The sequence below is a fragment of the Xiphophorus couchianus genome, chromosome 18 (genome assembly GCF_001444195.1).
Source record: "Xiphophorus couchianus chromosome 18, X_couchianus-1.0, whole genome shotgun sequence".
NCBI lineage: Eukaryota > Metazoa > Chordata > Actinopteri > Cyprinodontiformes > Poeciliidae > Xiphophorus > Xiphophorus couchianus.
In genome coordinates this window covers 26,753,757-26,764,572 of record NC_040245.1, presented here as the reverse complement: position 1 = coordinate 26,764,572, position 10,816 = coordinate 26,753,757, and positions in this window count along the sequence as shown.

Below are 10,816 nucleotides of genomic sequence, written 5' to 3'. Positions count from 1 at the left end.
AGGCCACTGAATAAATATGATCATCATCAAGTACCATCAGTCATAAGTTTATTAATAGTTCCTTATTAATTTCTTTACACCAAGTCATTCCTGTGACTCTTATTAGTCGTTTTTTTAATATCAGTTCTTAAACTTTGCAGGTCATTATAAGCTCTGCTGCTTTCACTTCCCAACCCCAACTTTCATTCTTTAGCTTTGTCACTAACAACATAAAAAAAAAGAAACACTGCATGATTTAAAAAAAAAAAAATTCTGTTCTTGTTTATTGCTGACTTTTAATTCCCTCTGAGTCGAGAAACAGTAATACAGCTTCTAATAGGAAAGCATCAAGCACTGATTTAGATTGTTCAGCTCGATAGTTTCTAACGATTTTTGTCCTAATAATCATTTCTGCTCTGAGTTACTGTCCGTTCATTCGCTGGTGTTTCATATCGCAGCGGCTGCTCATAAACACGGCTCGTAATGATCAAAAGACGGATGCTTTTCGAAAGATGCAAGGCGGCGTTTATGAGGCAAATATTCGTCTTCCGTCACAATTATGCAAAAAATTTAAAAAAAATCGAAACCACATATGGCTGTTCTGTGGCAGTTTCTCCACCCTCACTTACGTCTCGCCGTCGTATAGGTGGTGTTCTTTCTTAGGTTGTCGACGGATGTTTTTTTTTTTTTTTTTCCCCATGTGTGAGTGTACAGGCGAGAAAACTGCAGTTAACAGAAGAGGGAGGGAGCGACGCTGATGATTCACTAGCTTTAGTGTAAGCAGGAAAGTGACGAGGGAGAGGTAAACGTCTCCCGACTGGAGAACGGGTTCCACAGCTACGTTGACGCTGAATGGCGGAGAGACGCCGTGCGACACAGTGGAGTCATGGGGTTCGGACTTCAGCAGAAAAGAAAGGCGATTCTCTCTAGAGCTACGGATTTGTGTTTAGTCTAAATAAGTTTATGAAATATTTGATTCTGAGAGGAAGTAAAGTTCAAAAGTGACAGATTCACAGCAGATATTCTGATGTTTATTCATTTCTGTGTTTTTAGCTGAAGGTGACATTTCTGTTTCTCTCAAAAAGAAAAAAGTTTAGTTTTTTTTAATTTATCCTCCTTATTTCTGAGCTGGTAGGCGTAACTTCCTGTGGACCTTAGTGAATGTGAAGTGCGATGATGTCCACTGAAGAGGTTCTCTCCTCTCCAGTGAATTCGACTTAAGACTTTGGCTAAGTCTAAATAGCTTCTTTTTCGTGTCGTTATCGTTAGTGCTTCAGAAATGAGGAAATAAGTTTCTGAACTTTGCCTCTGACGGCTGGTGTGAGATTTGTCGTTTATCGTCTCTCGGTTTCTTCAACCAGACCACAGCTCTTTATTCACATGTCCTCTACAGACCTGTTAACAATAAGCAATAAATCAGTTAATCGCATGATAAATGAAAACAAACTCCGTCTTTTCCATTTGCATGATCTTTTTTTGTCTCTTTTTCTCTTTCTACCGAAAACAGGATGACAGATGTCTTCAGTCTAGTGCTTTGGTTAACAGTGACTTCATAATTCACTCTATTTATTCTTTCGTTTATTTATTTTGGATATTTAAAATGTCCTCCAGTTCCAGTTGTTAAATGCTCATCAGAGTTTAACGCTTATTGATCTCTGAGGATGTGTTCTTCCATTATGTTACCTGAAAAAGGTCTCAAAACAACGTTATCATTCATCGCAATAACATCTGGGACAATTTATCATCCAGCAAAGTATCCGGCAACACTACAGGACTGAGCCTGCAGTGTTTTCAGATTAGATCTAACTAGCAAACATATTGACGCAAAATTAACAAAAGAAAAACTCTTGATGTAGGGATGTTCCAATTTCCATCCATCCATCCATCCATCCATCCATCTTCTTCCGCTTATCCGAGGTCGGGTCGCGGGGGTAGCAGCTTCAGAAGGGAGGCCCAGACTTCCCTCTCCCCAGCCACTTCTTCCAGCTCCTCCGGGGGAATCCCGAGGCGTTCCCAGGCCAGCCGAGAGACATAGTCCCTCCAGCGTGTCCTGGGTCTTCCCCGGGGCCTCCTCCCGGTGGGACGTGCCCGGAACACCTCACCAGGGAGGCGTCCAGGAGGCATCCTGACCAGATGCCCAAGCCACCTCAACTGGCTCCTCTCGATGTGAAGGAGCAGCGGCTCTACTCTGAGTCCCTCCCGGATGACTGAGCTTCTCACCCTATCTCTAAGGGAGAGCCCAGCCACCCTACGGAGAAAACCCATTTCGGCCGCTTGTATCCGCGATCTCGTTCTTTCGGTCATGACCCAAAGCTCATGACCATAGATGAGGGTGGGAACGTAGATCGACCGGTAAATCGAGAGCTTCGCTTTTTGGCTCAGCTCTCTCTTCACCACGACGGACCGGTACAGCGCCCGCTTGACAGCAGACGCTGCGCCAATCCGCCTGTCGATCTCCCGCTCCCTTCTTCCCCCATTCGTGAACAAGATCCCGAGATACTTAAACTCCTCCACTTGGGGTAGGACACCCCCCCTGACCCGGAGAAGGCACTCTACCCTTTTCCGGCTCAAGACCATGGCCTCGGATTTGGAGGCACTGATCCCCATCCCGGCCGCTTCACACTCGGCTGCGAACCGATCCAGCGAGAGCTGCAGATCACGATCTGATGAAGCCAAAAGGACCACATCGTCTGCGAAAAGCAGAGATGAGATCCTAAGGCCACCAAATCGGATCCCCTCAACACCTTGGCTGCGCCTAGAAATTCTGTCCATGAAAGTGATGAACAGAATCGGTGACAAAGGGCAGCCCTGGCGGAGTCCAACTCTCACCGGAAACGAGCCCGACTTATTGCCGGCAATGCGGACCAGACTCTGACACCGGTCATACAGGGACCTGACAGCCCGTATCAAAGGGCCCGGTGCCCCATACTCCCGGAGAACCCCCCACAGGGCTCCCCGAGGGACGCGGTCGAACGCCTTCTCCAAGTCCACAAAACACATGTAGACTGGTTGGGCGAACTCCCATGCACCCTCCAGGACCCTGCTGAGGGTGTAGAGCTGGTCCAGTGTTCCACGACCAGGACGAAAACCACACTGCTCTTCCTGAATCCGAGGTTCGACTATCCGACGGACCCTCCTCTCCAGGACCCCTGAATAGACCTTGCCAGGGAGGCTTAAGAGTGTGACCCCTCTATAATTGGAGCACACCCTCCGGTCCCCCTTTTTGAACAGGGGGACCACCACCCCAGTCTGCCAATCCAGGGGAACTGCCCCCGATGTCCATGCGATATTGCAGAGTCGCGTCAACCAACACAACCCTACAACATCCAGAGCCTTAAGGAACTCCGGGCGGATCTCATCCACCCCCGGGGCCCTGCCACCGAGGAGCTTTTTAACCACCTCGGCGACCTCGCCCCCAGAGATTGGAGAGCCCAACCCAGAGTCCCCAGGCTCCGCTTCCTCAGTGGAAGGCATGTTGGTGGGATTGAGGAGGTCTTCGAAGTACTCTGCCCACCGGCCCACAACGTTCCGAGTAGAGGTCAGCAGCACACCATCCCCACTATAAACAGTGTTGGTGCTGCACCGCTCCCCCCCCCTGAGACGCCGGATGGTGGACCAGAATCGCCTCGAAGCCGTGCGGAAGTCTTTCTCCATGGCCTCTCCAAACTCCTCCCACACCCGAGTTTTTGCCTCAGCAACCGCCCGAGCCGCACGCCGCTTCGCCCGCCGGTACCCATCAGCTGCTTCCGGAGTCCCACAGGCCAAAAAGGCTCGATAGGACTCCTTCTTCAGCCTGACGGCATCCCTCACCGAAGGTGTCCACCAACGGGTTCGAGGGTTGCCGCCGCGACAGGCACCGACAACCTTGCGGCCACAGCTCCGATCGGCCGCCTCAACAATGGAGGCACGGAACACGGTCCACTCAGACTCCATGTCCCCCACCTCCCCCGGGACGTGTTCGAAGTTTTGCCGGAGATGGGAGTTAAAGCTCCGTCTCACAGGGGATTCCGCCAGACGTTCCCAGCAGACCCTCACAACACGTTTGGGCCTGCCAGGTCTGACCGGCTTTCGCCCCCACCACCGGAGCCAACTCACCACCAGGTAGTGGTCAGTGGACAGCTCCGCACCTCTCTTCACCCGAGTGTCCAAGACATACGGCCGCAGATCCGATGAAACGATGACAAAGTCGATCATCGAACTGCGGCCTAGGGTGTCCTGGTGCCAAGTGCACATATGGACACCCTTATGCTTGAACATGGTGTTCGTTATGGACAATCCATGGCGAGCACAGAAGTCCAGCAACAGAACACCGCTCGAGTTCAGGTCGGGTGGGCCGTTCCTCCCAACCACGCCCCTCCAGGTCTCACTGTCGTTGCCCACGTGAGCGTTGAAGTCCCCCAGCAGAACAAGGGAGTCCCCAGGAGGAGCACTCTCCAGTACCCCCTCTAAGGACTCCAAAAAGGGTGGGTAATCTGAACTGTCGTTCGGCCCGTAAGCACAAACGACAGTCAGAACCCGTCCCCCCCACCCGTAGGCGGAGGGATGCTACCCTCTCGTTCACCGGGGTAAACCCCAACGTACAGGCGCCGAGATGGGGAACAACAAGTATGCCCACTCCTGCCCGACGTCTCTCTCCCTGGGCAACTCCAGAGTGGAAGTATGTCCAGCCCCTCTCAAGGAGACTGGTTCCAGAACCAGAGCCATGCGTCGAGGTGAGACCGACTATTTCTAGCCGGAACCTCTCGACCTCACGCACTAGCTCCGGCTCCTTCCCCACCAGAGAGGTGACATTCCACGTCCCAAGAGCCAGTTTCTGCAACCGAGGATTGGACCGCCAGGGTCCCCTCCCTTGGCCGCCACCCATCACACAGTGCACCCGACCCCTTTGGCCCCTCCCACGGGTGGTGGGCCCATGGGAGGGGGGGCCCATGTTTCCTCTTCGGGCTGAGCCCGGCCGGGCTCCATGGGTAAAAGCCCGGCCACCAGACGCTCGCCATCGTGCCCCCCCTCCAGGGCTGGCTCCAGAGTGGGGCCCCGGTGACCCGCGTCCGGGCGAGGGAACACCAAGTCCAAGGTTTTCCTTCATCATTGGGGTCTTCGGGCTGCACTTTGTCTGGTCCCTCACCTAGGACCTGTCTGCCTTGGGTGACCCTACCAGGGGCATGAAGCCCCAGACAGCATAGCTCCTAGGATCATTGGGGCACTCAAACCCCTCCACCACGATAAGGTGGCAGCCCATGGAGGAGATGTTCCAATTTCAAGACGAATATTAGTATCAATAAACTTTAGGTGAATATTTTCAGAAACGTACACCAGAATCTATTGTTCTTTCCAGGCTCATTCCAGGTAAACTGTGCTGGTTGTCGCACAGACTTTTAAATTTGTGGCGTGTTGACCGGTAAAACCGCTTCATAGGCTCAATACGCTACATTGTTCACATAACAAATGTCATTTTTGTTAAAGATGCTGTCACAATGTTTCTGATCTTGCCACGCAGCTCGTCGTTCATATTTAGTGAAACATCAAGTCCTGCTGTGGAAACCCAAACCAAAAGTAGAGGAATAATTATTGCCTTGGAATATTCTCCTCTTGACACAACTCTGAGGTTCCTGACAATGTAAGACGAGCGAATCGTCGTCAGTGCAGACAGAGCGTCTGCATTGCGTAGCATGAAAGGAAAAGTCCTGCATGCAGTCACCTTTCTAAAATAATGACCTAAATGCACTTTTTGCCAAACATGATTGTTTTTAGCTTAAATAATCTTCTGGTAATAAAGAGGTGGTGATTTTTATTTAATTATTTTGCCAAAAGTGATGTTTGGATATGACATTTGCAGCGTTTTAATTCGTTGACACTTAGATTCTATGCTATCAGATATGTAGAAAGACGGCCTGTTTTTGTGTTGTCATGAAATTATCTTGATCATTTGTATTTGCATTATTGTTTGTTTTTCTTTCCTTCTACCGAAGACTGGATAACAGAAGGCTTCGCTCTGGTTCATTGGTCTCAACCAGCAACTTTTTTAGGGCAGTTTTGCACAGCTTTGTATTGGTACTAGGCATTTTCTGTATTCCTAAAGTTAATCATATTGTTTTAAATTGAATAAGTAGTGAGGCAAAAAAAATCCTTAATGGGGATTAATCAATCAGTTTAGTTTGCAAAAATGTTCTCTGACAATTTTAAGATTTTTTGTTCCGACTGATTTCAAATTATGACTGAACCGTTACAAAAATGTCCTAAAAAGAATTTGCATTCTGTGGAATTTATTTAATCTCATCTGAACCCATCTAGTGGCACGATTAACATAGTTACAGGGATTCCTGCGCTCTGTCTGTGGCTGAAAAACACACGGCTGCCCGTGATTTTGGATGGTTTCCACAAACGCGTAAGCCGGGCATTAATAAGTCATGGTGAAACGGTAGCTTCGATCAGCGCTCCTGCTCCCTCCAACGCCCCGACCGGCCGTCAGCGCTCCCACCAGGGTGTCATGAATTAAGAATGAAACAGCAATACGTCACTGGGAGTTCAAGCCTCAGCGCACCTCATGTTCTTACGCTTGTTTCACCCCACCCCATCCACCTCCAGCTCCCCCCCCCACACACACACACCACACCACCACCTGTTTTCACCCCCAGGCTGTTTTTCCACAACTCTTTGCTCCAGCATCACTATTTCTTCATGTACAGTGGAATCATCTCCAGCCGCACCAGCCTCGACCCGACGTACAGTCCTGAAACCAGAAAATATGCATTTGCCAGACAGAGGAAAACACACACACACACACACACAAAAAAAGAGAAACGGAGTTGAAAGAAGCTTTAGGGAGAAGCGTTTATGTCCAGGAAATCTATTCCGAAACATTCGATGTATAAATCCAGATTCATCTTTAAACCTCTGACTTTTCATGTCTTCTCATTTTGTTGTGTGATGGTGACACAAGAACATGGGAAGAGAGAAGAAACACCCCATAGGGTTATGTTTCACCTTTCCCTCTCTTACACACACACACCAACGCGCTCACACACACACACACTCACCACTCCTCAGTATTCTGCTTAACTATTTACATTTTCCCACTCTTTTTTTTCATCTCTTTTTCAAAGCAACCATCTCTGATCCACAGCGTACGCTCCCACCTGACAGACGCTATTTTTCCAGTTTCAGGTTTCCTGAAACTATGAGCTCTAAGAGACATATCCTGTATTCCTAAAATGAATCATATTGTTTTGCTTTCTGCTCAACAGTGCATCTTGATACAGAGTATCAACTAAAAATGTCATTTGTTCCATCAATTAAAGTCAAAATATGGTAACTTGGATTTGCATATGACATCAATTTATCAAGTCTCAAAATACAAGTGATATTTTCTTATAAACTTTGACATTGATTTATTGAAAATGAAAAGAATAGTTTTCTTTTAATAGATCATTTTAATTTAATGAAACATTTTGTTATTGTTGACGTTACTGATTTATCATGAACGAAAAGTTTCGTTTTTAGAGTTCACTGAGTGCTTTGTCCAAACATATTAACGGAAAGTTTGGTGGAAGGAAAACGTTGAGCAAGTAACACAAATACCTGCATTGAGAGAATTGCGACGCAAATCCCATTCCAGAACATGGGGAGCATGTCAATAAATTAGAAAACCATCAAAAATTAAATAATTTCTTTCATTGGATAATATATACAAATAAACTTGGATATGTCTATAACAATGCGCTTGTCTAAAATAATATTTTATAACATTGGTGATAATGATTTATTGTAAACCAAAAGTTCAGTTTTTCTAATAATTTTAATTTTAAAACATCTTAAGGCGTGACTTTACACAAAACAGATTAATGGAAAGTTTAGTGGAAGGAGAAAGTGTCATAAAATTGTTGATCAAGTAAGACCAATGCCTGCATTGAGAGGATTGTGATGCAGAACTCATTCCAGAACATACAGAGAGGATAACAAAGCATGAAGCCTAATAATCAAAATGAACATATGAAATTGATCACTAAATAGGCAATGAATCTACATGCGACTTTCACTTTTTGAATGGAATAACCTTAAATACATAAATCGTGTGATAATATTCTAAGTGAGTGGGGGTGTACAGGTTCTTCGTCACATTTTTGTAAAAGTAACGCGGTTACTTTGTGTCTGCCGTCGACGCACATGTATCATCTACAGCGTCTCGTTTCTCAGGTTGATGTAAAACCCCTCTCTATTTTCGAACATCAGCACCGCTCATGAATCTTTCATCACGTTCCCCCCTTCCTCCTTTGCAGCTTTTTCTTTTTCTTTTATTTTTCTACAACACACACACACACACACACACACACACCCACACACACCCCATCGCACACAGTTGGTGGGAGAGAAGAGAGAATTAATTAAACAGGATCACCCGAAGCCAGTTTTGATTCCACCGGACGTGATTGTTCACGCACTCTGTCTTTACAGGTGTGGTTCTCTGTGAAAACAGAGAGAGAGAGTGAGAGGGAGAAAAAAAAGAATCATCCATCTGAAGAGACTCTGCACGACGACGGTAGACCTGATTAAAACTCTTGCGCCGCGTTTCTTTGTACGTGGAAACGGGGTGGGTTCGTCAGCGACCGCTTGAAGGCAGAACGCAGCCGCTTGATCAAGGGAAAGAGTTGGAGTCCCACTGCCTCGCCGAGGACGAACCAGATGAATTTGGACAAAGTCTGCAGTCTGACTCAGCTCATCACGACTCATCCAAGCAAAGAGTACCGAGCTCAGCAGCTCGCTTTTGGCAAACACGTTACGGTGGCCGTGCTTTTTCCTTTGTCTTATCAGTTCCTCTGCTCAGGAACTGATGGTCTAATAGCTCAGTAATCTGCTTGTTATGAGTTTAAGAGAGAGCAACAAGGAAAGTGGTAAAAGGGCATTTTATAGCACAGCCAAGTACCTGTCATATCTTCATTTGGCATATTATGAAAACTGCTGTATATATAAAAGACAACTTAGAAGCATTTTGACGCACTAAATTTGGGCCTCTGTCTCTTAGGGCGTTTTCACACCTTGTAGACTCCATTGGGGTCCAAAATTACAACATCTGTTACATTTTCAGCTGGTGCAGTTTGCTTTCACACTACTGTGTCAAACAAACCCCAAACTGTTTGAAAAATCCGTTTCCCTCCTCGCCTGTGGGGGCACTGCACCGAGAACTACTGAAGGAAACGACACAGAAACATTTGCACAACTTCCTTCTTCTCAACATGTAAACAAAAATGGAGTAGCGTTAGATTTTAGCAGTTGAAGGATTTTTCTCTTGTATTGGTATAAAACCACAAGCCATTGGCATTAGACTGTCTTGCTTGTATTTACCCAGAATGCCCTGCGGTATAGTACTCTTCCTGCTTTTGGAGCGATCTCAGGCCTGTTTGCTATTCACATATCTGTTAAAACCGAACTGAGAACTCGGTTTTTAGGGGGACCAGAGTTCGCTTTGTTTGTCTGCATCAGAGTGTGATTACACCTTCACACCTCCCCAAACGAACTAAATTTTCCAGACAAACGAACTAGAGATTGATTAAAGCAGATCAAACAAGGCTGGTGTGAATGCATCCTTAAAGAAGCTCCTGCTCTTTTTGACACTCCGCCTTCAGCACGTCATCATAACAATGCTCCTCCATGATGCCGTTCACCACCGTTCTAAGTCTGTATGATGAGCTCAGCAGAACCATAGGTGCTCTATGAGGAGGGAGCTGCAGCTCCAAGAAGGAGCTTTGTGGAACAATGTTTACTTTGTGAGAGGAAGCGTTTATGCACCCACCAATGGTTGCCATGGGAGATTCAAGGATTCCTAAAACCTGAAAGAATCAAAGCAACACTCCAGGTATGTATTTTATGAGGGAATTAGAGCATGATGTAAAACTCAACATTTTACATAAATCCCCACTTAGTTAACTTTTTGTTAGTCCTCTGTAATTGGAGGACTAACAAACATCTGGCAGAAAATCTTGGAATATTTTCTGAAAGTTTCCACCATTTAAACTTCCATCTACCCAGCATCCAATGCCATTTCTTATTTCTTATATCGTAAAACCTTCTCACACATTCCCAACTCTCCCGACTCCCTTCAAGTCCCCTGGAGCCCTCCGCTGGTTGGATGAAGCACTACAAGCCTGAGCCTAACTGCTGTTTGTCATTTTTGTCTCACAGGAACGCAGCACTCAGACAGAGAATACAGGAGATTCAGATTTCAGCCACACTGCAGCAAAGTATGTCTTGCTAAAAAGGTTGGATGCTAAAACATCCATCCGTCCGTCCGTCCGTCCATCCATCCTTAGCTGATCTGTCCACACACAGCGCACATGACTCATCCAGATGACTCACCCCTCCCTCTCCAGCCCAACTCCCCCCTCCTCTTTCCCACATGCACGCGCACACACAAGATGTCTCACGCATCTTTGTATTATCTCTCTCCACTAACCTTGACTGAGGAACACAGAAAGTTGCCCAGTGTTTTTTAGATGTAGCTGGAAATCTGCTTTTTTTTTTTGTTGTTGTTTTTTGGGGGGTTTTTTTTACGCAGTTATATCTTTTATGTAAGTGACCTGTGGAGCTGCTTGTTGTTGGAAATGGTACAGTTTTAGAAATGGATCTGCCAGCATCACTTAGTTTTCAAAAATAGTCTTCGTGGTCAAATATAGTGCGTGAGCTCCTCCTGAGGCAGCGCGGCGTGAATCATTTCATCCAGTCCGAGACATTTTACACACGTAATCACGGCTAAGAGCAGGCCGACATGCTTTCATGTGATGTATGTATTTACCATGTAGGAGGATTCAGAACCGTTAATAGAATCTATTTTAAACCAGTAACT